The 25,500-nt window shown below is 39.6% G+C and overlaps 1 protein-coding gene and 1 long non-coding RNA gene across 2 annotated transcripts in view; both read right to left on the reverse strand.

Annotated features, from left to right (window-relative positions):
* LOC307260541 (uncharacterized protein) overlaps nucleotides 1-25,500 on the reverse strand; it is a gene marked incomplete at its 5' end in the record, with an annotated part of 198,439 nt that overhangs the window by 150,848 nt on the left and 22,091 nt on the right. The gene's annotated exons all lie outside the window — the stretch shown is intronic.
* Nucleotides 6,228-8,121, reverse strand: LOC307261132. Its single transcript, XR_013845210.1, has 3 exons — nucleotides 7,732-8,121; nucleotides 7,316-7,371; nucleotides 6,228-6,800 (listed from the first exon to the last, which is right to left on the reverse strand). It is a non-coding gene; the product is annotated as an uncharacterized lncRNA (long non-coding RNA).

The raw sequence follows: 25,500 nt of genomic DNA on the forward strand, positions 1-25,500 counted from the left end.
GCCTCCGGTCCTCCCACCGTGCCGATGTCTGTGACGTCGGGTCAAGCTCACCGCTGATTGGCCAACGCGGCTAAACGTCACGAGATGGAGCGTTAAAAGTTAAATTTTTTGAACTTGGGCGATGGTGCGCTGGCGCGTAAGCGCCGCTTTGCCGCGGCCAACGCATCATCGCGCCTAAACCAATGGTTCCCTATGCAAAAATAGGATTTTTCAACGCCGCCACCGCACCCAACACGTTTGGTGTGTTCTCACCTTAAAAGCTGATTAGGCCAACTAACAACTCCTTTGACAAATATTTGTCTAGACTGATGAAACTGGATAAAACCAGTGTTTTACCTCTGTTTACACTCCATGACTGGTAGGCACAAACTTCTTGTGAAAATGGAGAATGAGGATAGTGCCCAATGAGGAAATAAATTTTAATTAATGCCCAACCCAAGACAAAGGGTTAGGGTTGGCTAACAGCTGTGTGTGTGTGTGTGTGTGTGTGTGTGTGTGTGTGTGTGTGTGTGTGTGTGTGTGTGTGTGTGTGTGTGTGTGTGTGTGTGTGTGTGTGTGTGTGTGTGTGTGTGTGTGTGTGTGTGTGTGTCTTTTCACCTTTGTTTGACAGTCAAGTATAGAGTGAAGAGAGAGGGAGGGAGAGAGGGAGAGATAGAGGGAGGAAGACATGTAGTAAAGGGCTTCTATATATTCCACATCTTTAATACATTGTGGGTAATATACTATTAAACCATATTTATACTAATTGAACATGTCAAATCTTCAAACTCTTTCAGGTGTCCAGTTTAGGGTCAGCATGTCAGCATCCAGCGTTCACACTCATTCTCAGCAGGAAATAAATCTAGTGACACTTATGACTCATTCCATGACGAGGGCCCCCTAATCAAATTCCTTTGTAAAATGCAGGCAGTGTTGCCAACTCCTTTGTAAGGAAAGTAGCTGTTGGCTCTCCCAACAGTACCTAAAATCTGAATCGTCTCACTAACAACTCCTTAGACAAATATGTGTATAGTATATACTGATGAAACTGGAAAAAAACAGTGTAATACCTCTGTTTACACTCCATGACTGGTAGGCACAAACTTCTTAAAGTGAAACATGTAGTTAATGATTAACAAAATAAGTCTGATATTTTATTTATCTAAGTCCATTTCGTCCACGCCTCTTTCTGCTGTTCTACATAAACACATCACAGGTTAACACATCACACAGTTCAACCATCAGCGTCATGATGAAGGTCCTTGTGGTTTTGATGCTCGTCTGCTCCGTCTACGCCGAAGAGATAAAGACTCTGTCGGACCAACAGCCGTGTCTGCAGGACATCCACGCTGCACTGAGAGAGATCACCGCCTCACTGGCTAAGCAGGAGGTGGAGATGAGATACCTGCAAGCAGAGAATAAAGGTACAGTGTCTGTCAGGATAACAGTGTGCTACAAAGATGAATTGGTTCACAACTTGCAATGGAAGTAGATGAAGTCTTAAAAGTTGATGCAACAAATTGGCATTTGTTCGCTCGTGGTGTAGTGGTTAAGAGTTGTTTGTTCCAAATTTAGGGAAAATGTTCAAGTTTAAACACTCATGTATATGGGAGTGGGCAAATCTCTTTACTTTATACAAGGCTTGACCTGTATGTGTGCTCAACTTTTAAAGCTAGGCTATTTTTTCTAAGGAAATAGAAGGGGAGAACGGGTTAATGTGAGACACTTTTTACATTTGCTCTCCTTTTAGCGAGCTAAAGTGACTTATCAGTAAAATGTACACATTTCCCATTAATTCAGGATGTTTCCTAGCAATGTATGTTATCAGAATGTATTCAGGACAAACAGCAGTGAAAATATGATTGTTTCAAAAAAAAGTTGACATGTCTCACTTTACCCCAGCTTCGGGGTAAACTGAGACGGACCAAAAAATCTAGGGGGTAAACTGAACCACTTGCTTTTTCCACTCTAAACTACCATAACAACACATGTTGTAACAGTTAGAATCCTGACAGCTAGCTTGAAAATAAAATATTCCAAATCTAATGTCGGACGAGTAACAGAATCATGGGGTTTGGTCAATTTAGCAACATTGTTCTAAACACTTGAAAGTAACTCTGATCAAATACAACATATAATCCATATTCAATAATTATCATTCAAATGACAGATAGAACCAGTTTGATTAAAACACAGTCTGGGGGTCAGAACACAGGACCCTTAGAGCCAGGTAGTGTCTGGGGGTCAGAGCAAAGGACAATCAGGACCAGCTTGAACAGCCTGGGACGAACACAAGACTAGATCCAGCTGTCATTTTTCATCTTTTGAGTTTTTGATTAATATTTTTCTGCATTTGTTTTATTGGAATCATTAATTTAATAAAGACATATTACTTAGAGTCTATTGATGTTAAAGGTCACTCTTCTGTCCCCCAGATACATACCTGCCAAACCATGCCCTTGCTGACACCCCTTCAACCATCAACCCCCACCTCTAGCCCACATTGTCTTTTGTCCTATTCAAACTAGTCTCCTTGCTACCTCAAATATAATGTATTCATTAAAAGAGGGCACAGACACTGTCTCACTTTACCCCACAGCATTTGTCTCACTTCACCCCACTGCCACAATTTGAGAAAAAACTACCTCTCTCAGCAATTCAGGCTAATCTTCAGTTTTCATCATCACATGGTTTCATATGTTGGTAGTTTTATCAACATGTATGATAGAAGTTTTTCTAGCTGAATCAATTTGCTTTGGCACAACAATCGATTAAGTTGACAGCAGGAAAATGTACTTTTACATGCAAAAAAAATTTTTTTGCAAAAAAAACATGCTTACCACAGCACCATGAGGTTTCAGGGCCATGGGGAAATAAGAGGGGCTTGAAAACATATATCTCACATGACCAAAAATGTGTTCCGTTGCCTAGATACAGGGGGTGTCTCATATTACCCGATGTCTCACATTCCCCCGTTCTCCCCTACAATTTATTCAACAAATATTTTCAAATATCAAATGTGTAAAAATCTCCAAATTGCTTCTGCAGTGGAATCAAACTTTTTATTATTTTTTTCAGAACAAGCAGCAAAACTGGACAAACAGGAGGATCAGCTACAAGGTGTGTGGAAATCATCACATCTGTGTCTCTTTCTCTCCCTCCCTCACTCCCCCTCCCTCTCCCCCTCTCTCTCTCAAACTTTATCTGTGTTTGTTTTTTTTCAGATCAGCAGACTGGGGCTGAGACGCTGAAGAAACAGCTGCAAGGTTTGTGGATTCACATCTCCTCTTCTAACAAAAACACGTTCAAACATTTTCACTGTGGATTTTCAAGCAACTTCTTTTAAAGTCCCACGGTCGAGGTACAAACTTTGGGGTGGTCGTACATGCCCCCCCCCCCTGACATTAACACCATCACAGACGCAGCCCAGTTTAAATCTAACTGTGGTCATCCAAGCAACTTCTTCTCAGGGCGCAATCACACCAGGCAAAGTTGCCCAGTACCGTACTCAAGTACGATTTTTTCAAATGAACACGGGTCGCGGTGGACAGTCTCATATAAATTGTAGGGAAGACTATTAAAATAACAGTGAGAAAGAAAATCAAGCACAATGTAAACGCTTTAGGAGCCCTTCAGCCTTAACAGTCTTCTAAACAATTACCACGCCGTTAATTTACACGCTGTTCTAATGTGCAGCGCACTGTTTATTATTAATATAACGGCCCGTCATCAGACACATGTAACGATGGTTTTTGCACATCGATTGCTCCGTTAACTAATCCAAGTCAGAACTTTTTGTATGGGCAGAGACCGTTATTTTAAGTCTGTCTTTATAACGTTTCTTGTTAAACCTTAGTGTATACTGTTTCCTTATCACCGGACCGCTGAGTCCCTCAGTGTCGTTTTGGGTTTGTCTCCACCGCCGTGCGTGAAGGCAGCATTATAACAGCTGAGGAAAGGAAAAAGGAAGCGGTCAAGAAAACCTTTTTGCTTTGCTTTATGCAGCTCTCACCTTTTTATCTCTCTCCCTTTTTATTAGCCCACACCCAGGCCTACACACACACACACACACTTTAACAGTAGCTGCCCGAGACTATGGAACATGTCACCCCTTGACATTAACACCATCACAGACGCAGCCCAGTTTAAATCTAACGTGAAAACATATTAATTTAGAAAGACTTTTAATACACAGTAGCACTGGGACATTTTCCTCCTGCTGTTGTGTAAACTTTTCTCTTCTTAGTGTATGTTACATTTGATTGTTTCCTTGATGTAAAGCAGTTTGGACCTGCTGGTTGCTGTAAAGGGCTTTATAAATAAATGTGGATTGATGGATAGACGATAAACTACAGAGAATAATAAGACAGACAGGCACACAGACAGACAGACAGACAGACACATATGTTACACACAACTGATGCTGATTGCATGACTAGACCTTTTCATTTTCACACATTTTCTTGTTATTTATTTATTTATTTATTTATTTATTTATTTATTTATTTATTTATTTATTTATTTATTTATTTATTTATTTATTTATTTATTTATTTATTTAATACAGGGACAGTGCATATTATCAAACATTTCTGTCAATATGCCAGAATTAGCCAGAAGGCTATTTTTCATCTGCAGTCCCTAGACCGATGGTAAAAGTCACCCTAAGAGAAAATAAAGTTACACATTTACATAACACAACATACCTATTCACCTTATTTTGGAACGTAACCATGGAAGACGCCATTGTTGTTGATCCTGTCATCGAACTTCCGGTTAGCTTGATCTTAGTATAGCATACCTGCGGAGCCCCGTTGTTTGTTCCGTCCACTTTATGTATAAATAAACCAACTGAATAGCATCCCTACCCGGAGAAGTGACTTGGCTATGAAGCTACGTTGAAGAAACCACTCTGGGTGCTATCCAGGTATGTCAAACTATCAACAGCCTCCTCTGTTTACTGGTTTGATTAAAAAGTTTGTGAACAATTTGTAGCCTAACAACAAAAACTATGGCGGAACGAAAATTATGTATCATGTAACGTGTGTTACCTAATTAATTCTGCATTCAATTCTATGTAAACATACATATTTTACTTATTTAACAGTTAAACCAGATAATAATATAGGCTACCTACTAATGTAGATTGGGCCGAATAGGCCTATGATGACCACAATCAGGCTGAGTAGCCTACAGATCAGATATTTGCAATCATTGTGGATTATGGAAATAGTAAATGCACATGTTATCTAAGAGTTGTTTACAGTGGGGAAATTATTATTTTGTTTGTAGGCTGCATTAATGAAATACAATTTTCTATTTTACTAGGTGACAATGCAACACCCAGCACCGAGCCATGGATGTGGATGTGCCAAACTCACTGAGATGCTGTGACCCAGTGGGAGGAGGACTGGACCCTTTGTGACCATAGTTACAGTTCATGTCTCCCCCAAGAAATGTACAGTTAAATGTCAATTGGTTTACTTATTACAAGACATATGCAAAATGTACAGTAACATTTTAAATTTGTACTTATTACAAAAGACATGCAAAATGTACAGTAAAGTGTCACAAAGTTTATTAAAAACACATACTTATTTCAACAGCATTCAACAAAGAAATATTTTGTTTTAATTCCTCAAATGTATTATATTAATTAAGCAATTTTGGAAGCAGCTTTTGTGAAAACAAACAATTGTTAACATACTACCGGAAACTTTTTCTTCTTTGAAATACATTTTAACTACATTAACAGAATGTTTAACATTAGGGCGAGATGGGAGAAATGAACAGCTGGTTTAGATCTAGTTTTTACAAAGCTGCTTGTATTTCATATAGCGACAACCTGCCTGCCTGAATTTCATTTGCAATACGAGGCAGCATATATTTAAAATAGAAAGCCTTTAGACTTGGCACAATTTCTGTACAGAAATTTGCATCATTAGCTACACCCAGCAATATTGCTGCTGGGATGGGGTTACACCAACTGGAAATTGAAAATATGTCTTGTTGGTAAACTCTCCTCCCGTCATTTTAAGACTCCACTGCTCTGCTTCTTTCAGTTTAATTGTTTTTCTAAGTATTGATAACACTCTCCTTATACTTTGTGAAAACCAGCTGAGCCCAGACACTCTGTTCCTCACGTAAGGCAACCGATTACAGTACCCGCTGAACTGTAATTGGTGTCCTTACGTGAGGGACAGAGCGTCTGGCCAATTGCAATTAAAAAAAAATCTAAAATCCACACAGCAACTTCTTTACACATTTTAATATACAACATTTTGCACAATCACCTGAAAGAAGAGTGACTGTCGTAACAACAAACACGGACCAGTGGGTTTTCCCGGGAAATGTGTCCCTGCCCTTATTGGCAGTGAGTAAAGGGAGAACTGCCTCATGGGAGGATCTCGCTGTCTCTCAATCCACAGCTGAGTTCAAAGCTTTTCTTAGACTGAAAGTAAGTTTTACTTTGTTAGCCTCTTAGAAATGTAGTGGTCTCAAAAGTAAAATTTATGTCTTAGAAAAATAGTGAAGTGAAAGTCATAAGTTTCCAAAAAAGCAGATACTCAAGTATAGTACAGACATTCAAAAAGTTGGAACTCAATAATTTAACTTATTTACTGTCCACCACTTCATGTAATAGTCATGCGGCCCATGTGATTGTGATTTTAATGCCCCCCATGTTCACATCTGAGATCTTATTACTGAAGTGGTCTTCCTGAGACGTCAGAGGATTTCTCCAAGGCTGGACACTTGGAACAGTACTCAGTGTTCATCACTCCATCAGGGCTTCCCGACAGCCATGGCTCCTCTGCTGACCACTGTGCAAAAAGAAGAAAGAAAAAATATATTTTTGTCAAGCAGCAATCGAGTGGTTGAATCAATATACATGTAGGCCTACAGCAGTTCTAAATATTTCTGATTAATGATGGCAGACATCTGAATATTATAATAAACAACTTACTTTGAATCAAAGTGTTATTATTAGACTTGTACTTTCTGTGACATAGAAATAGACTGAATATCACAGATTATCCTGAATAAGTCTCAGAACTGATATTAAAATGTGTTGATTATGTAAGATTTAGTCAATCTTATTTCATTCCAAATAATTTTGTGGAAAAGAGTTGCATTAAACTGTGTAAATGTAAAACACGACTCCATGCACAGAGATGGCAGTACATCTCATTTAATAGTTGCTTGCACAGTGTTCCACTTAAACGGAGCGAGCAACTACTAAACATGGTGTATTGCCAATGCCATAATGTCTTTGTGTATGGAGTCATTTCAAATGGGATATATTTTGTTTTTATGTAGAGAAGATTTACACACTTACCTCAAATCCATTTATGTACATACTTTCTTCCTCTGCCGATTCTCATTCTCGTTGTGCTGTGATACACGAAAAAGCATGTTAGCAAGTTAAATTTGATTAGGTTTAAATAGAAATGGTATTGATTGTATAAGTAATCGCAAAGTTGTAGTGTTGTCAAAGGCTATTTTAACTAAAGTAGCTGCAAACATTTATCATGCTACTTCACATGAGTCGATATTTTTCATGTTATTTCTATTTTCTGGTTAGACAAAACATAGAAAACTGATCATTTGAACTTAATTTAATCACATAATTGTATATTGGGAAAGATTATCAGATGATATAATTTGAGATTACACTTTAGAATAGAGAAATATGCCCTTGTATGATTGCCAATCATTGTAGGTTTAAAACAAAAAAACATCATATTGTCTTACCTTCCTCAATTGAAGCTGCTTTACTTGGAGTAGCCTAGTACAGCCCGCTTTACCCCTCTGAAGGTACTGACTCAGTGCTCTTGACATTTTTCACCATGGCTCCATCTTCTCCAAGGGACAGCTAAATATGACCATAGTAATCTAGCCACTTTCTCATGTCATCCTCGTTGCGGGCGTCTGACTGCCGCATCGTAATAAGAGGATGCGACCACGGTGTGTGTAGATGTTAGCGATGTAAGCTAGTTTATCGAAAACAAACTACTACATTACAAATGGCTTAGTACTTAACTTACTAAACGTACTACTTTTACGTTTAGAACCTTTCTGTAAACAAATATTTCTTCCCTACGATTCAATTGTGCTTCATTGTTTGCCGCTGTTTACATTCTTTCGCGGCTCTGCAGCGCTGAACCGGAAGTCGCATGATAAACTCGCTAGAATCGGAAGTGGAAAACGGGGCGTTCCAAAATAAGGTGAATAGTAAAACCTACTGTTAAAAAGTAAGTAAAGTAAAAAGTACTATTAAGCTAAAATATACAATAAAAACACAGCAGAGCAACAATCAGACAACAGCAGACAATGACATGAACAGGTTAATGGTAATGTAGACAGCTCTGATTATCAATGAGACATTTCTTTAACTGGAATTTAAATGACCTATATGTGTTCAGATTTCTGATGGCTATGGGGGGAGGTTCAACTCAGTAGCTGCACGAACAGAGAAAGAAGTATGGCCAAATACACTCTTCCTAAAAGGGATAATACAATCTCCCCTCGCTGAAGCTCTAGTTCTGCTGTGATCAGCTGTTCGGATGTTGACAAACTGATGGAGCGGAGGGGATGATAGACCGTGAATGATTTTATAGACAAGACATAGATTTGAATATTTGACCATGTTTTCCCAGTTGAGTAATCTGTGCTTTTGTAATATTGGACAATGATGAAATCTACAAGGTTTCTTGTCCAGGATTTTAACAGTTCGTCTGTAAAGTGATTGTATAGGTTTCAGGGATGTAACAGTAGCTTGTGACCAAATAGGTAAACAGTAAGTGATGTGTGAGAAAATCAGAGTGCATGAACATTTTTGCTGCCTCTATAGACATTTGATGGCGAATGTGTCTAAAGTTCCTGAGGTTGAATTTGATTCGATTACAGACCCTTTTTACATGTGATGTAAATGACAACTTTGAATCAAATAAAACTCCCAGATATTTATATTCGGACACAATCTGCAGCCTTTCCCCTGAAACCAAAACATTCGGCTCAACATCGACATGTCTGTGGGACTTGGTGAAGAACATTGCTACTGTTTTTGTAGTGTTCAACTGAAGGCAGGATTGCTTCAACCAAGCTGAGATAGTAACCATAGCGTTAGTGAGCTTCTCTGCCACTTGAGAGATATCACTACCATGGACATAGACTACAGTGTCATCAGCATACATCTGCACAGAAACATCAGAACAGACCGATGGAAGGTCGTTTATATAAAGTGAAAACAACAAAGGTGCTAAATTTGATCCTTGAGGAAGACCGGTGGACAGACTGAGGGCCGCTGATTTAACAGACTGGACTCTGACATGTTGGGAGCGGCCAGTGAGGTAAGACTCAATCCATTTAAGCACATCTGACGAGAAATTGAAATGGCATAATTTTGACAGCAAGATTTTATGGTTGACAGTGTCAAAGGCCTTCTTAAGATCCAGAAACACGGCACCAACAACCCCACCTCGGTCCAACAGAGCTCTGAGGTTTTCAGTAAAGTAGCAAGTTGCAGACTCAGTGGAGTAATTTGCTCTAAAGCCAAACTGCATAGGGTGGAGAGCAAAGGCTGTGGTATTCAGATGGTTAATGATTTGTTTTGCTACCAGTTTCTCTGTAATCTTAGACACTGTAGGCAGTATGCTGATGGGTCTGTAGTTTGACATGGAATGAGGGTCTCTGCTTTTGTAAATGGGAACAACAATGGCTGGTTTCCATATACTTGGAAACATATTTTGCGAAATAGACAGATTGATAATTGTTGTAATAGGGCGAAGGACTGATGTACTGAGCTCCTTGAGCATCACTGTATCCATACCAAAAATATCTTTACATCTTGATGATCTGAGTGATTTAATGGTCTGTGATACCTCTGATGCTGTGATGTTTATTAAACTGAAGATTGATTGACATGTGTCTAATGCATGGCTGCATGTATTTTCAGGTGTGAAGCACCTTGCGATGTTAGCCACAGAATCAATAAAATAGCGCTTGAATGCCTCCGCTACAACCTCAATATTATTTGTTAGTTGTTTATTTATTTTAATTTCTAGTGCATTTTGTTCTTTGGGGCGATCACCTGTCATTTTTCTTAGCTGGTTCCATATCATTTTAGCATTTCCGTTTGATTTTTCAATCATAGTAAGAAAGAAATCTGCTTTTGCTTTTCTTAGTGTTCTTACAACTTTGTTTCTCAACATTGTGAATCGTCCTCTGTCATGAGTTAATTTAGTTTTATTTGCTATTTTTAGTGCTTGGTCTCGCTCTTTCATGAGTTTTATGATGCCTGGGTTTATCCAGGGTACAGTGTTTTTGTGTTGTTTGTACTCAATTTTTTGTGAGAATTCTTTAATAACTCTCTCAAGTGTTTTTAAGAATAATCTGCTGTCCTTTTCATAGTCAACTAAGGGTAAAATGTCATCCCATTGAATTTGGTTTGCTACAGCTACAAAGTTTTTATATTTGCTTTTAGGAATTGTAATAGTTTCCGGGTTTTTTTCTCTAACACAAAACTGGAAACGTTTTTTGGTAAATTTCCTATTGCCAAGTGTTAGATTATGGTCCGATAAACCTGTTAACATATTAAATGATTTTAAAATTATTTCTGGTTTATTGGTGAATATGAGATCAATTTGTGTCCTGGTGGAATTAGTTATTCTTGTGTCAGCTCAAACCTGTCAGTGATTTGTTTGAGCTTTTTTCTAGATGATTTCTCTTCCCAGTTGATGTTAAAATCCCCCATAATAATAATTTCTTTATCAAAATTACTTTCTTTTAACAGCTTCTCAAAATGTTCATAAAAGCTGTTATCTGTCGAGGGAGGCCGGTAAATTACAACCAGGACAAAGGACATTTGTGGTGAAAGACTGATATTGAGACCTAAACATTCTAATGTTATACAATTTGACCACTGGATTTTGTGACACTGTAATGTGTTTTTTATATAAACCATTACTCCTCCCCCTTTTTTGGATCCCTCCCTGTCTTTTCTGTGGATGTTATAACCAGGAATATTCAGAGCTGCTGATGGAGAATTTTCATGAAGCCAAGTTTCAGATAGACATAAAAAATCCAGGTTTGAATCCAGTAACAGATGACCACCTAAAAGGCCCTTTGTTTTAGCATTAGGGTCCCACACTATTCGCGAATGACTGACAGTCTGAAACACCTCCCACTTCCGGTTTTTTGCGATCCCTGGATTTAGTCGTTTTCTGTTTACATTCCGCGTCACTATGGGGACGCGTGAAGCGCCAGTTTTTGAAGTGGTTGCAGAAGGCCCCAAAGAAACATTGGATCCATCCGACGACCCCCCGAAGTCATCTGTTTGCAGGCCCGTTCCCCGTAATCCCCGGAGGACACGGCGCGCTCCACCTACGTCGACACCAGGCATTCCACCAATGCAAACATCGGCATGAGAAACCCGCACACGCCGACCCGCCACAGCACCAGCACAGTTCCCCAGCGTCCCATCCGCGTCAGCACCAAGCAGAGACGACGGGCAGTAAAGGTTAGAATGTCCAGGACTACGCTGTAGCGCATCATACAGTGGGCAAAGTTGTTGGACTGTAGTAGCGCGCTCCTCCACAGGTCTCTCCTCCGGTGTAGCACGGTGCGGTCCTGGGCATTGGTGTATGTCACCAGATAATATCAAACAAATTGTGATGATCAGTGCATTGGTCGGTTGTAAGCCTGAAGTCGTCTTAGTCTTTTTCCATATTTGTTTGTAGAGAGAGGGATAAATGAAAGTCATAGCCAGAAGGTGTTTGCCAATGTTTGGCTTGGCGTTGTTGTTTGTTTGTTTGAAGAGTAGATCCATACTGTTGAACAACATTTTTCCATAGAATGAAAGTTGTTGCTTGTTGTCAGCATGTTTGAGGTCCAGTTCAACTGTAGATGGTATGAAACCAATACAGAAAGTGTATAGTAGGAGAGCTGTGAACACAACTGTCGCACCTGCAGCCAAGTTTTCACTTGTTAACATATATTTTTATAACTCAGTGTTGTTGCTGTGAACAGCTGATGAGAGAGTGATGTCAGAGGATTCTAAAGGATGACATCATGAGCGAGGCCTCCCATTGGCTCAGCCTTAATCTGCTCTGATCTCTCTCACTCTCCCCCCCTCTCTCTCTCTCTCTCACACTCTTCCATCTCTCTCTCTCTCTCCCTCTCTCACTCTCTCCCCCCTTTCTCTCTCTCACTCTCTCTCACTCTTCCCCCCCTCTCGCTCTCTCTTCCCCCTCTCTCTCTCTCCCCCCCTCTCTCTCTCTCTCTCCCCCTATCTCCCCCCTTTCTCTCTCTCTCTCCCCCTTTCTCTCTCTCTCTCTCTCTCTCTCTCACACACACTTCATCTGTGTTTTTTTTTTCAGAACAAGCAGCGAATCAGCAGACTGAGGTTGATGAGCTGAAGAAACAGCTGCAAGGTTTGTGGATTAATCACATCTCCTCCTCTAACAAAAACATGTTCAAACATTTTCAACCAGAATATATTTTCATTACTAAAGAAATCTTGATAAAGTGACAGCAGGTCACTGTGGTCATCCAAGCAACTTCTTTTAAAGTCCCACGGTCGAGGTACAAACTTTGGGGTGATCACACTTTAACAGTTGCTGCCCGAGACAATGGAACATGTCACCCCCTGACATCACAGACGCAGCTCAGTTTAAATCTAACTGTGGTCATCCAAGCAACTTATTTTAAGGGCGCACTCACACCAGGCAAAGTTGCCCTGTACCCTACTCAAGTACGATTGTCCCCCCCCCTCCCTACTCCCCTGCTGGCCTGTACTAACACAACACCTAAAGATCTGGGGCCGTATTCACAAAACATTTTAAGGCTAAGAGTAGGTCCTAACGTGCTGATTTAGGAGTAACTCTCAAAAATAAGGGGCGTTTCACTCCTAATTTTAGGACTCCTAACTTTTTAAGATAAGTGTAATTCACAAAGCCTTTTAGCGCTAAAACTAGCTCCTAAATCTATGAAAAGCTAAGAGTCCTCGAGAGGACTCCTAAGTCACTAAGAGTAAATCACAGACAACCATTTGATGGTGTTTTGGAGATATTTAATGATATTGAGCTTTATAAAAGGTACCTTTAATAGCTGTAAGGGTTTATTGATCTTAGTAAAGCTATATTTAGAAAGTATAGACACATTTATATATATCATATTTATATAAAAATATATTTATTAAGTTCCTTTTCCTGCAGTTGCTTTGGGTTTATGATGCACTGAAAGTTACTGTTAGTGTCACGTTTGGGTTTAATTTCCTACTAGAGTAGGCCTATAGGCTATGTGGCGCTTCGCAGCATCTCCTCCGTTCCACAGGTCCGCTACTGTATAGTTGCGCGTCTCGCCTTTTTCCTTCCGCATGCATTTTACGATTTCGCCGGCTGTTGTTTCTAAATGGTGAATTTCCTGGTTTGTCGCTGTCTGACTATTGCTGCATAGTCGCCGTTGAGAGAAATACAGTGAGAGTGCATGGCGTGCAGCTGTTCAATGAGGATATTTTTTCCGATTCAAATCATTGTAATATTTAAAATTAATAGGCCTATGTGGCGCTATTGTAGGCTAATTGTGAACGAAGGTGTGGGAAACCCTGCAGTATCTTGGTTTCATGTTAAATCAGTGTCACTTGTCATTAATTGTATATAAAAACTCTTTACTTTAATACAGCGACACGATATGGATATCTCCCACAGTGTTTCTATCATAAATTCACTCTTAGGGACTCATTCCCTCTCAGCCAATCACTGTGGGCATAGAAGGTATGAACATGACGTCATCCATAGCAACAGGGTCAACCACGCCCTCTAGTCTTAGTTTAGTAGTCCCTCCCATTCCTTAGTAAAAGTTGGTCTTATCAGCTTTGTGAATAGGTTTTAAGAAATTACTCCTTACTAAGAACTTTTAGTGCTCCTTAGGAGTACTCTTAGTGCTTAGATAAAATGTTTTGTGAATACGGCCCCAGTTTCCTGAGTACAGTTGCTCCTTCCCTACGACACTGTGCACATTTGGGATTTGGAGTGTAGGCTAATTGTAGGCTAAACGATTGTTTTTGAATATTTTCATCTGGCCAAATTTGCATCAAATATTCCACTTCCAACTCAGAAAACAAGAATCCCTCTGCAATTGTTTTTTCAAATGTACGTTGTGCTTGAACGTAATGGGTCGCGGTGGACAGTCTCATATAAATTGTAGGGAAGACTATTAAAATAACAGTGAGAAAGAAAATCAAGCACAATGTAAACGCTTTGGAAGTGGAATCAAACGTTGTATTTATATTTTCAGAACAAGCAGCAAAACTGGACAAACAGGAGGATCAGCTGCAAGGTGCGTGGAAATCATCACATCTGTGTCTCTCTCCCTCCCTCTCTCCCTCTCCCCCTTCCTCTCTCCCCCCTTCCTCTCTCCCCCTCCCTGTCCCTCTCTCCCTCTCCCCCTCCCTGTCCCCCTCTCTCTCTCTCTCTCTCTCTCTCTCTCTCTCTCTCTCTCTCTCTCTCTCTCTCTCTCTCTCTTAAACTTTATGTTTTTTTTTTCAGATCAGCAGACTGAGGCTGAGACGCTGAAGAAACAGCTGCAAGGTCTGTGGATTAATCACATCTCCACTTACAAAACGTTTTCAAACATTTTCAACCAGAATATATTTTTCTTACTAAAAACAAATATTGCTTAAGTGACAGCAGGTCACTGTGGATATCTAAGCAACTTCTTCTAAAGTCGAGGTACAATCTTTGGGGTGATCGCATTTTACCAGTTGCTGCCAGAGACTATGGAACATGTCACCCCTGACATTAACACCATCACAGTGGAACCCAGTTATAATCACTTCTTCTAAGGGCACACTCACAGCTGATGAGAGAGTGATGTCAGAGGATTCTAAAGGATTAAGCCTTAATCTGCTCTGATCTCTCTCTCTCCCCTCTCTCTCTCTCAATCTTCCCCCCTATCTCTCTCTCTCTCCCCCTCTCTCTCCCCCTTTCTCTCTCTCTCTCTCTCTCTCTCTCTCTCTCTCTCCCCCTCTCTCCCCCCTTTCTCTCTCTCTCTCTCTCTCTCTCCCTCTCTCCCCTTCTCTCTCTCCCCATCTCTCTCCCCCTTTCTCTCTCTTTCTCTCCCCCTCTCTCTCTCTCCCCCTTTCTCTCTCTCTCTCTCTCTCTCTCACACTTTATCTGCGTCGTTTTCTTTTCAGAGCAAGCAGTGAAACTGGAGGATCAGCAGACTGAGGTTGATGAGCTGAAGAAACAGCTGCAAGGTTTGTGGATTAATCACATCTCCTCCTCTAACAAAAACATGTTCAAACATTTTCAACCAGAATATATTTTCATTACTAAAAGAATCTTGATAAAGTGACAGCAGGTCACTGTGGTCATCCAAGCAACTTCTTTTAAAGTCCCACGGTCGAGGTACAAACTTTGGGGTGATCGCACTTCAACAGTTGCTGCCCGAGACAATGGCAGCTCAGTTTAAATCTAACCTGAGAACTTATTTATTTAGAAAGACTTTTAATACACAGTAGCGCTGTGACATTTTCCTCCTGCTGTTGTGTAAACTTTTCTCTTCTTAGTGTATGTTACACTTGATTGTTTCCTTGATGTAAAGCAGTTTGGACCTGCTGGTTGCTGTAAAGGGCTTTATAAATAAATGTTGATTGATGGATAGAGGATAAACAGCTGAATATCTCTCTCTCTCTCTCTCTCTCTCTCTCTCTCAGGTAAACAGGTGGCTTTCTCTGCCTCTCTGTTGGCTACTGGTAGCGCTCAAACCTTTGGACCCTTTAGTGCACAGACTCCTCTGGTCTACAAACACGTCGTCACCAACATTGGAAGCTCCTACAGCCCAGACACAGGTACCTGAACTAGACATATCCATAATTCAATTTCAAGCAATGGTTAACTTTGAGATATGTGTATATTTAGCCTCCATTACATTATTTCTCCTATACAACCATAGTATTAACAGCCATCATTTCAACATTAGTTTTTTCAATACTCTGAAACAAAAATCTCAACTTCTAAAGCACTTACATGAACCAAACTTTCCATAATCATTCTTAGCACTATTCTGAAGGTTATTACAGAAGGATTAGGTCATATGTTGTTCACTGTCTGATTTATGAGACTTCTCCTTCTTACAAACATGCTGAAAAAGCATTTTTTAGGAGCTGTATCTATTATTTTTATGATTTATAAAATGAAAAAGTCCAAAATCTGTTCTGTAAAAGCTTTGGAAACTAATACGTTGAAAAAATTACAGATTTGAACTCTGGCTTCATCCAACATCTAGATTTTGGGTTTTAAAAAGAGATGCAAATTCATGAATAATTGATTTGATTTTGGCAAATATGCAAATTATTTCAAGAATTTCTCCAAAAAAATGAAAACTATTTTTTTATGTCAGTAACCAACTGGCAAGGTTTCATGGTAATATCTATACATTTAATTATTTACCGTATTCACCTGCAGTGTCTTGCTTTAAAAAAAAAAAACTTTCCACAGGTAACTTCACTGCACCGCTGAAAGGAGCCTATCACTTTGAGTGGCACCTTTATGGACTCGGAGGTAATGCTGGTTATACCGCCGCCTACTTGGTGAAGAACTCAGAGTACATCTTCACTGTATTTGAGTCCCAGCAGGACGGTGGACAGTCTGCTTCTCAAGGCGCCTCACTGCTCCTGGAGGCTGGAGATGTCGTGTCTGTGCATCTGTATTCTGGCGCAACAGTGTATGACGACACCAATCACCACAACACCTTCAGTGGCCATATGCTTTTCACCATGTAACACACACACATCTTCACCTACATGATGTTAATGCAGGTTTTGCTTTTCTTAAATAATTCTTGCATTTAAAAGATCATAATCTTAATCTTAATCACTGCAGCAAAGTCAAGTTAACTCAGTTTCCTTCATATAAAAGCATATAAGTCATAAATGTTCAAATCTGCAACTGAATGAAGACAAATTTCATGTCATGTTATTTGTCTGATTCCTTTGTCATTAAACATCACTGCAAAGCATCTCTGGACGTTTCATTAATATTGTTGGTTCATTTAAATATCAACAGTTTAAAAGCAACAACAAACAATTGCTTCAAGTCGTAATGAAACAAGACAGAAGTTTTTATTGCTCAGATTATTTAAACACTTTGAGCCGTTTCCAGTATTTACCTTCATTGGTCTGAAAGTTTAATGTATTTAAGTTATAGATTCACTAACATACTTGTATAAATATCTTTATTATATGTTGGTTTGATTAAAATGCAGCAGTTTAAAGTCAGCTCTACTTGTATTCAGACTTTCCTAAGCTTATATTCAGATACAGGTACGGGGTGTCAAAGGAAAATATTTCAACATTTTCATAGAAGCTAAAGTACATTAGAAAATGCAGAATATTATTGGACTGTTTTTGTATTTATTTGTAGAGCCAATTTGAATCATTTTAACACTGCTGGGTGGCTAGCGATTAGCATAATATTAGCATAGTAGTCTCACTAACCAATTAACACTATGGGTAAGCAGCTAGCGCTTAGCATGTAGCTAGAAACACTTTGAGCCCAAAAGTATAGTGAGAAATTGGAAAACCTTCATTTGACTCTGTTTGTTTTGTTAAGAAAAGGTTTCTGAACTAAAACAGCATTTATAGTCTCTTTTCTCTTCACAGTAGCTAGCTAACAACACATTAGCATTGGCACGTTCAACACTCACCGGAGATTCAAGGTTATAAATAGCCTCGTTTGAGTAGGAGCCGTCTTGCTCAGACCTGTGCAATTATGACGCGCGTCTTGCTGAGCGCAGAGCATAATTGTGCGGGTCTGAGCAAGACAGCTCCTACTCAAACGAGGCTAATAACTGGACAGGAGTAGTTGACCCCCTGCAACGTGGGGTGCACATGTACCATTTTCTGCCACTGTAATTACACAGTGTCAAGCGCCCTCTACTGGAGAACACATGCAATTACATTTTGAAATACCACACAAGGGGTTAGTAGCCCTATACATACTATATATGTAGTAGCCCTATATTCCATATGGGTTACATGACATTAACATTAAATAACACAGCTTAGGTTTAGTAGCCTCTTTTCTGTTACAGAAACCGTGGACTCCATTTCCTCAAAGGCTGGAGAACACAATACTTCAACACAATGAAATAAATGCAATGTAACAGAAAAAATATCACCACACAACGTACTACTGTGCACAAATTAAAAGCAGGGAAGTCTGGGGACTGGAACACACCCTGCGTTCCAAGTCACACACTTTTTCTTTTAACTACACTACATACTAAAGTACAGAAGAGTTTTAGGGCCATGGGAGTGAAACATTTTTTTTTCATTATGTTGAGAAATGTCAAGAATAAAGATGAATACTGCAAAATGCAATTGGAGTTAGTGGGGCATCTAGGTATTGTTGGCATACTGCAATTGACATGCATGTATTGCGACATCCTAAATCTCTTTCTGGCATACTAAATAGTATGAAAGTATGGATATTGGAATGCAGGGCCAGTCTTTCTCTGATCAGATGGTTTACATGTACCAGCATCGTTTCACCAGCAGGGGGAGCCCACTCTCTGTGTCTCTGTGGATGTGCATTTTTTTATTCAACTTTATTGATATAAAAAAATCACTTTTTCACATTGTAGATAGATAGATAGATAGATAGATAGATAGATAGATAAATAGATAGATAGATAGATAGATAGATAGATAGATAGATAGATAGATAGATAGATAGATAGATAGATAGATAGATAGATAGATAGATAGATAGATAGATAGATAGATAGATAGATCGATCGATCGATAGATTGATAATTAATGAAACTTTAATGTCAAATACAAACGTGTTACAAGTTTCAACTGAGTAAGAACAAATAAAAAACATTGATGTTGTTTCAGTAACAAGTCAAAGTTCACACACACACACACACACACACACACACAGTAGCACAAGCACACACACACATACACACACACACACACACACACACACACACACACACACACACACACAGGTTGCGTTCCGAATCGCATACTTTCTACTATATAGTATGTAGAAAAAAGATTTAGGATGTCCCGATTCTTGTGGCCAGATTTAGGATGGTTAGAAGTACCCGGATGTCCTACTTCATGCGGCCAAGATTGTTAGTGTTGAAAAGCATAGACATTATAAAGGATAGACGCCGCATTGGGCGTTGAGCGCGAGAAATGCGGGCGCCATCTTGGACCGGTCACACGTTCCACTCAGTGTAGTCTGTTTGGCAGGTGGAATGAACTGTCAGCGCATGTAATTAATCATATCTCATTAAATACCAAACTGATTTTCACGCGGTTTTCTTTGCTGCAAAGATCATACACGTAGTTAAGATACAGGGCACAAGTTTTGACGTGTTTTAATATTCATAGTGGGCTTAACAGTCATAGAAGATTCTGATATGATATAAGTAACCAGACGTCCGAGTCACACACTTCGTCCGGGAGGAGATTGAAACGGAGGATGTGTTTCTGCTTGGGGAACATATTGAGGAGACACAGTTTGGCATCGACAACCACCTGTTGTCATTGGTTGTGTCTGTCTTTCACAAATTAAGGCTGCACCACATTGCCAAACTCGATCGCCTCGCTTGTATTTCTCTTCGGAGTAAAATGCGATTGTAAGGATGGTTAACTTTATTTTATGCATTTGAGTATTATTGTTTGCTGTTGTTGTTTGATTTTCCCTTAATTTAATACTTTTGATTGCTGTGGTTTTGTATTGAATGTGTTTTTAAATGTACCGCGCTGCAAGGCACGCATTGATTTCCTGTCTGTGTCTGAGGAACCAACTCGAGACTAGACTGAACTTGGTATTCCCCCCTAGTATAGAACATTGGACAACCAAGAAGACTTTGCTTTTAAATAATCCCGTCCTCTTTTAAGAGGCAATTGCCTAACAAGCTTGTGTTTTAAATTAGAGAAATAAAACATATTTTTACATGAACACTCATGTTGTCCTTCTCTTTTAATGAGATATTATACACTGGTTTTTATTTATATTTAATGCCTTCATGGGAAACATCCACCCTTCATATGTACCATGCTCGACTACTCCTCCTAAATTGCCCCGAGCTAACTCCAGTTTAGGAATAACTGCCTTTTCATGTAGTGCCCCTAATTCATGGAACGCTCTGCAGAGCAACTTAAAAATGACTGCTCTTCCTACTCTTGGTTTATTTGAATCTATGATTTCTGAATTTTACACATCTGACTGTAACTGTTTTAGCTGAATTCATTGTTCATTTAGTATTTTATTTTTGCTCTTGTTTTGTATTTTGTATAGGCCTACTTTATTTAAATTAATATATTTTATCCTATTTTATTTCTGTTCTCTGTTTATGTTATCCCTGTGATTGTCTTTATTGTGTATGCTCGTCACTGTAAATGAATAAATATATTTATATATAGCCTAATCATATATTGTTAACTTATTAAAATAGCTGACTTTACTGCCCCTATCTGTTTCTGCTTCTCTATCATATTTAGTCTAAAGTGTGTGATTTGCAAAATACATATCATAGCCTACATCACATATCATAAAGGTGACCAGACGTCCCCATTGTTGGTTGCCTGTCCCTGTAAACAGAAACAACTACCTGTTCCCGTTTTGTTGACACCTCATTAGGTTTTTCAGTCAGATTGCTAGTCAAACTGGAAATGTCTCCGTTTTCCCCCTTTCTGGGGGATGTTCCTCGTTTTGATCTCCGACGTCTGGTTACTTATATCATATCAGAATCTTCTATGACTGTTAAGCCCACTGTGCATATTAAAACACGTCGAAACTTGTGCCCTGTATCTTAGCTACATGTATGATCTTTGCAGCAAAGAAAACCGGGTGAAAATCAGTTTGGTATTTAATGAGATATGATTAATTACATGCGCTGACAGTTCATTGCACCTGCCAAACAGACTACACTGAGTGGAACGTGTGACCGGTTCAAGATGGCGCCCGCATTTCTCATCAGCGCCAATAGGCAGTAGCGGCCAACGAGGCGTCTATCCTTTATAATGTCTATGTTGAAAAGTGCATCCTATTTGGGCGATTCTGACCCACAATCCAGTGCGCACGTGAAGTGACGTCACATCGACGAAGCCTCCATATAAAAACAAACGGGGATGCGACGGATATAAAAGCAAAAGGCAAGATCAAGGCGCAATGTTATGATGAAATAAGAGAGTAAAGTATGTCCCAATAGTATGCCTACTGCATCCTAAGTAGATTCTTTTTATCGTCGGATGTAGTATGTAGAATAGAAAAAAGAAAGAGTATGCGATTCGGAACGCAACCACACACACACACGCTGCACACGCGCGCGCGCTGCACACAGTAGCATAAGCACACACACACAGGCTACACACACACACACACACACACACACACACGCAGGCTGCACATACGCACGCACACACTCACTCATTCACAGTAACCCACACACGCTGCACACGCCTACATTCTTGCAACAGGTTGAACCGGTGATTTTCACTGACTTCACTGTTAAAACCTTCGCAGGTAAAAACACCTGAGCCAAGTTTAAGACACGCGCGCACACACACACACACTCACACTCACACACACACACACACACACACACACACACACACACTCACACTCACACACACACACACAAACACACACACACACACACACACACACACACACGTCTTGACACTGATAGGCTCTACCATTTCTGTGTCAACTCGTTTGCCGGTGTCTTGAAAGTAACCAACATTAATTCATACGAATAAAAGCCTTCCTGTTTGAATTTATTATTAATGAATTCAAGAGAAGCAAATAATAATTTAAAAAACATAAAGTGAAAACCAACTTAAAATACAAATGTGTTGAGTTCTGGAGATTCCCTAATCACTCATGTTCTTCCTCTTATCCGGTGTTCCCAGTATGGAGAAATATGAAGTGAGAAAGCACAGCACATTGTCGGTTAAAGATCTCTATCAAAGTGGATTCATTTCCTTACATCATTTATTTTACATCAAACAAGCAGTTTGGGGTTATGTGTCTTGCTCAAGGACACATGGTAGAGATGATGGGACCCTTTCTCTTCTCACTAGGCTGAAAAGGGCCAGCTCTGTTAAGCTTCGTTACTACATATTCAAGCTTCAAAGTGTCTTGAATGTTTACACTGCACGGAGCATTTTCTTACATTTACTTGAATGTTCACAACCCACCCAGCAGTGTTAAAATGATTCAAATTGGCTCCATAGTTACAAATAAATACAAAAACTGTCCAATAAAATTCTGCATTTTCTAATGTACTTTAGCTTCTATGAAAATGGTGAAATATTTTCCTTTGACACCCCGTACCTGTATCTGAATATAAGCTTAGGAAAGTCTGAATACCAGTAGAGCTGACTTTAAACTGCTGCATTTTAATCAAACCAGCATATAATAAAGATAATTATACAAGTATGTCAGTTGATTTGGACAGTACTGAACTATTTGTGTGGATATCAGAAAGGTATAAATAAAATAAACGGGCCACAGTTGGAAATTGTGGGTTTTTTAAACTGTTTTACAGACTTTTAAGCCAATGTCTGGGTAAATTTAACAAAATTAAAACTCATCAAACTCTACACAATGTGTATGCAACATAGGCCCCAGTTAGCCTATATAGTCACAGTTTCAGATATTGGGCTTTAATTTTTGGAAAAACGTTGGATTCACCCTTAAGCACCAGAATTATTAAAGAAATGAAACTTTCATTAACATCATGCATTAACATCATGTAGATGAAGATGTTTGTGTGTTACATTGTGAAAATCAGATGCCCACTGAAGGTGGTGTGGTGATTGTGAGTGTCATGCACTGTTGCGCCGGCCCACAGACGCAGAAACACAACATCTCCAGCCTCCAGAAGCAGCGTGACGCCGTTAGATGCAGAGGCCCAACCGGACGGCTGGTACTCGGTTGCGATGAAGATGTGCTCTGAGTTCTTCACCAACACAGCGGAATTATGACCTCCGGATCCATAAACGTGCCACTCAAAGTGATAGGCTCCTTTCAGCGGCGCAGTGAAGGCACCTGTGGAACATTTTTTCATTTTAAAGCAAGAAAGGGTAAATATTTTATTTATAGATATTACCATGAAACCTTGCCAGTTGGTTACTGACATAAAAAAAAATCTATTACATATTTCTGAGAAATGTCAGAAATAATTTGCATATTTGCCAAAATCAAATCAATTCTTCATAAATTCATAAAAACCCAAAATCTAGATGTTGGATAGAGCCAGACTTAAAATCTTTTCGACATAGTAGTTTCCATAGATTTTACAGATCAGATTTTGGATTCAGCTTTTTTCATTTTATAAATCATAAAAATAATAGATACAGCTCCTAAAAAATGCTTTTTCAGCATGTTTGTAAGAAGGAAAAGTCTCATAAATCAGACAGTGAACAACATATGAACAAATCCTTCTGTAATAACCTTCAGAATAGTGCTGAGAATGATTATGGAAAGTTTGGTTCATGTAAGTGCTTTAGAAGTTGAGATTTTTCTTTCTTTCTTTTTTGAGTATTGAAAAATCTAATGTTGAAATGCTGGCTGTTAATAATATGGTTGTATAGGAGAAATAATGTAATGGAGGCTAAATAACCATTTAGGTTAACCATTGCATGAAATTGAATTATGGTTTTGCCTACTGTATATCGCCTTAAATGGAGAACCATCGGCCAAAACTGAAATGTCGAGTTCAGGTACCTGTGTGTGAGTTGTAGGCGTTTCCAAAGTTGGTGACCACGTGTTTGAAGACCAGAGGAGTGTGTTGGTTAAAGGGTCCAAAGGTTTGAGTGATAGAAGCCACCAGAGAGGCAGAGAAAGCCACCTGTTTACCTGAGAGAGAGAGAGAGAAATATATTCAGCTGTCTGCACTGTTAGAAATTTCCCTTTAAAAAAACATTAATCAACTGGCAGCAGGGTTGCCTTTATATTACTGTTAAATTAACATTATTTTACTGTCACTAAAATTTACAGGATTATACTGTTAAAGCTACAACGAGTAAGTCGGCACGTTGGCGACACCTTTGAACAAAAGCGGTAGTATTTTTACGACGCCAGGTGTCGTGAAGCTCGTGCAGGGCGTGCGAGATTCAAATAATCAGGAAGCAATATAGTGCGTGTCCGTGTGTTGAAAGTGTGAGGGCACCGGACTCTTTTCGGCTCGGTGAGAGTGGTTAGTGACACAGCATCAACTACACCTGACTGCAATGAGTTGATGCAGGTTCACCTAACTACTCTCTCTCACGGAGCTGAAAGAGTACGTGTCCTCACAGAAAGCGAATGAATGAGAGACGGCAGTTAGTTATGGATCACGATGAGGTAATATGTTTATGTTGTTGTAAATAATGACTATTTCAGATGAATAATGGTCATCTGATGATGCTGGTGAGGCAAAGTAAACTTTGTTTTAGTAGGCTACCGCTCATTCATTTAGGAGTAAACACTGCAGTCTAGGTTCACTCCGTGAAATTGTGTATACGTTGCTTGGCAACGCCCTCCCGCCCGCCTATCACTCCCTTTTAGCTTTTCTTCATTGCATTTTCTTTTTTTTCTTTGATGGTTCAGCCCCTATATCAGTCATTATGACGACAAATAACTGTCTCAAACAAGGCTCCCGCTCCCCTTCTAGGGTGACCAGATCGCATTTCCATTACTTTTCACACGTCCCGCAAATTGAGACGTTGTCCCGCATTGTTATTGAATGTGAGCCCCCCTTTTTAAATGCGTGTTTTATAATCTGGCATTTATCCGATAGATGTGAGGAGACAGCAGTCTCCGTTTGTCTGTGTGTGTTTGTCTGTGTGTGTGTATCGGGCTGCTGGGCTCAGTGGCTCTGTGAAGGTGCTGCCTGCAGTGCTTCAGCGTTTACCTTCCTGTTACTTCAAAATACAAGCCAACTCACGTTTGTCAAGTGAAATGCTAATGTGAAGCCAGTGAAATGCTTTTAATGTGAAGCCGCAGCCTTAATGCTCTATTCGTTTAACAGTAGCTAACTTAACTGCTGCGCGCTGATCTAAAGATAGTGTTTTTCAATATAGAAAGCTGTGTCTCTGGCATTACCGGTGGTGACACGAGTTTATTTTGCTAAAAAAATGGCACTTTGTCCTGCATTGTCCCGCTCAAACGTAGTCTTTGTCCCACATCTGGTGAATTGGGATCTGGTCTCCCTATCCCCTTCCCTCACCTGGAGTGATAGGCTTCTCAAATCGCGTTCCTGCGCCACACTGAAATCTGCGACCAATACGGATATGTGACCATAGAGCATGCACGCGTGAACCGAAAATCGGACTGGGTGTGCGACCAGACCAAATGCAGTAATAAAAACTATATAAAAACGTCTTTCTTTGCACTGATGGTCTCGTTTGCTGTTAAAGGTAATTTATGATTATGAGAGGAAACATGAGGCTGTTTTAAAGATATTTAAATGTTACTCGTTGCCGCTTTAATGAAAAAAAGGGATGAACCT

This window comes from Ammodytes marinus (genome assembly GCF_949987685.1).
Source record: "Ammodytes marinus genome assembly, chromosome: 14".
In the NCBI taxonomy this organism is placed as follows: domain Eukaryota; kingdom Metazoa; phylum Chordata; class Actinopteri; order Uranoscopiformes; family Ammodytidae; genus Ammodytes; species Ammodytes marinus.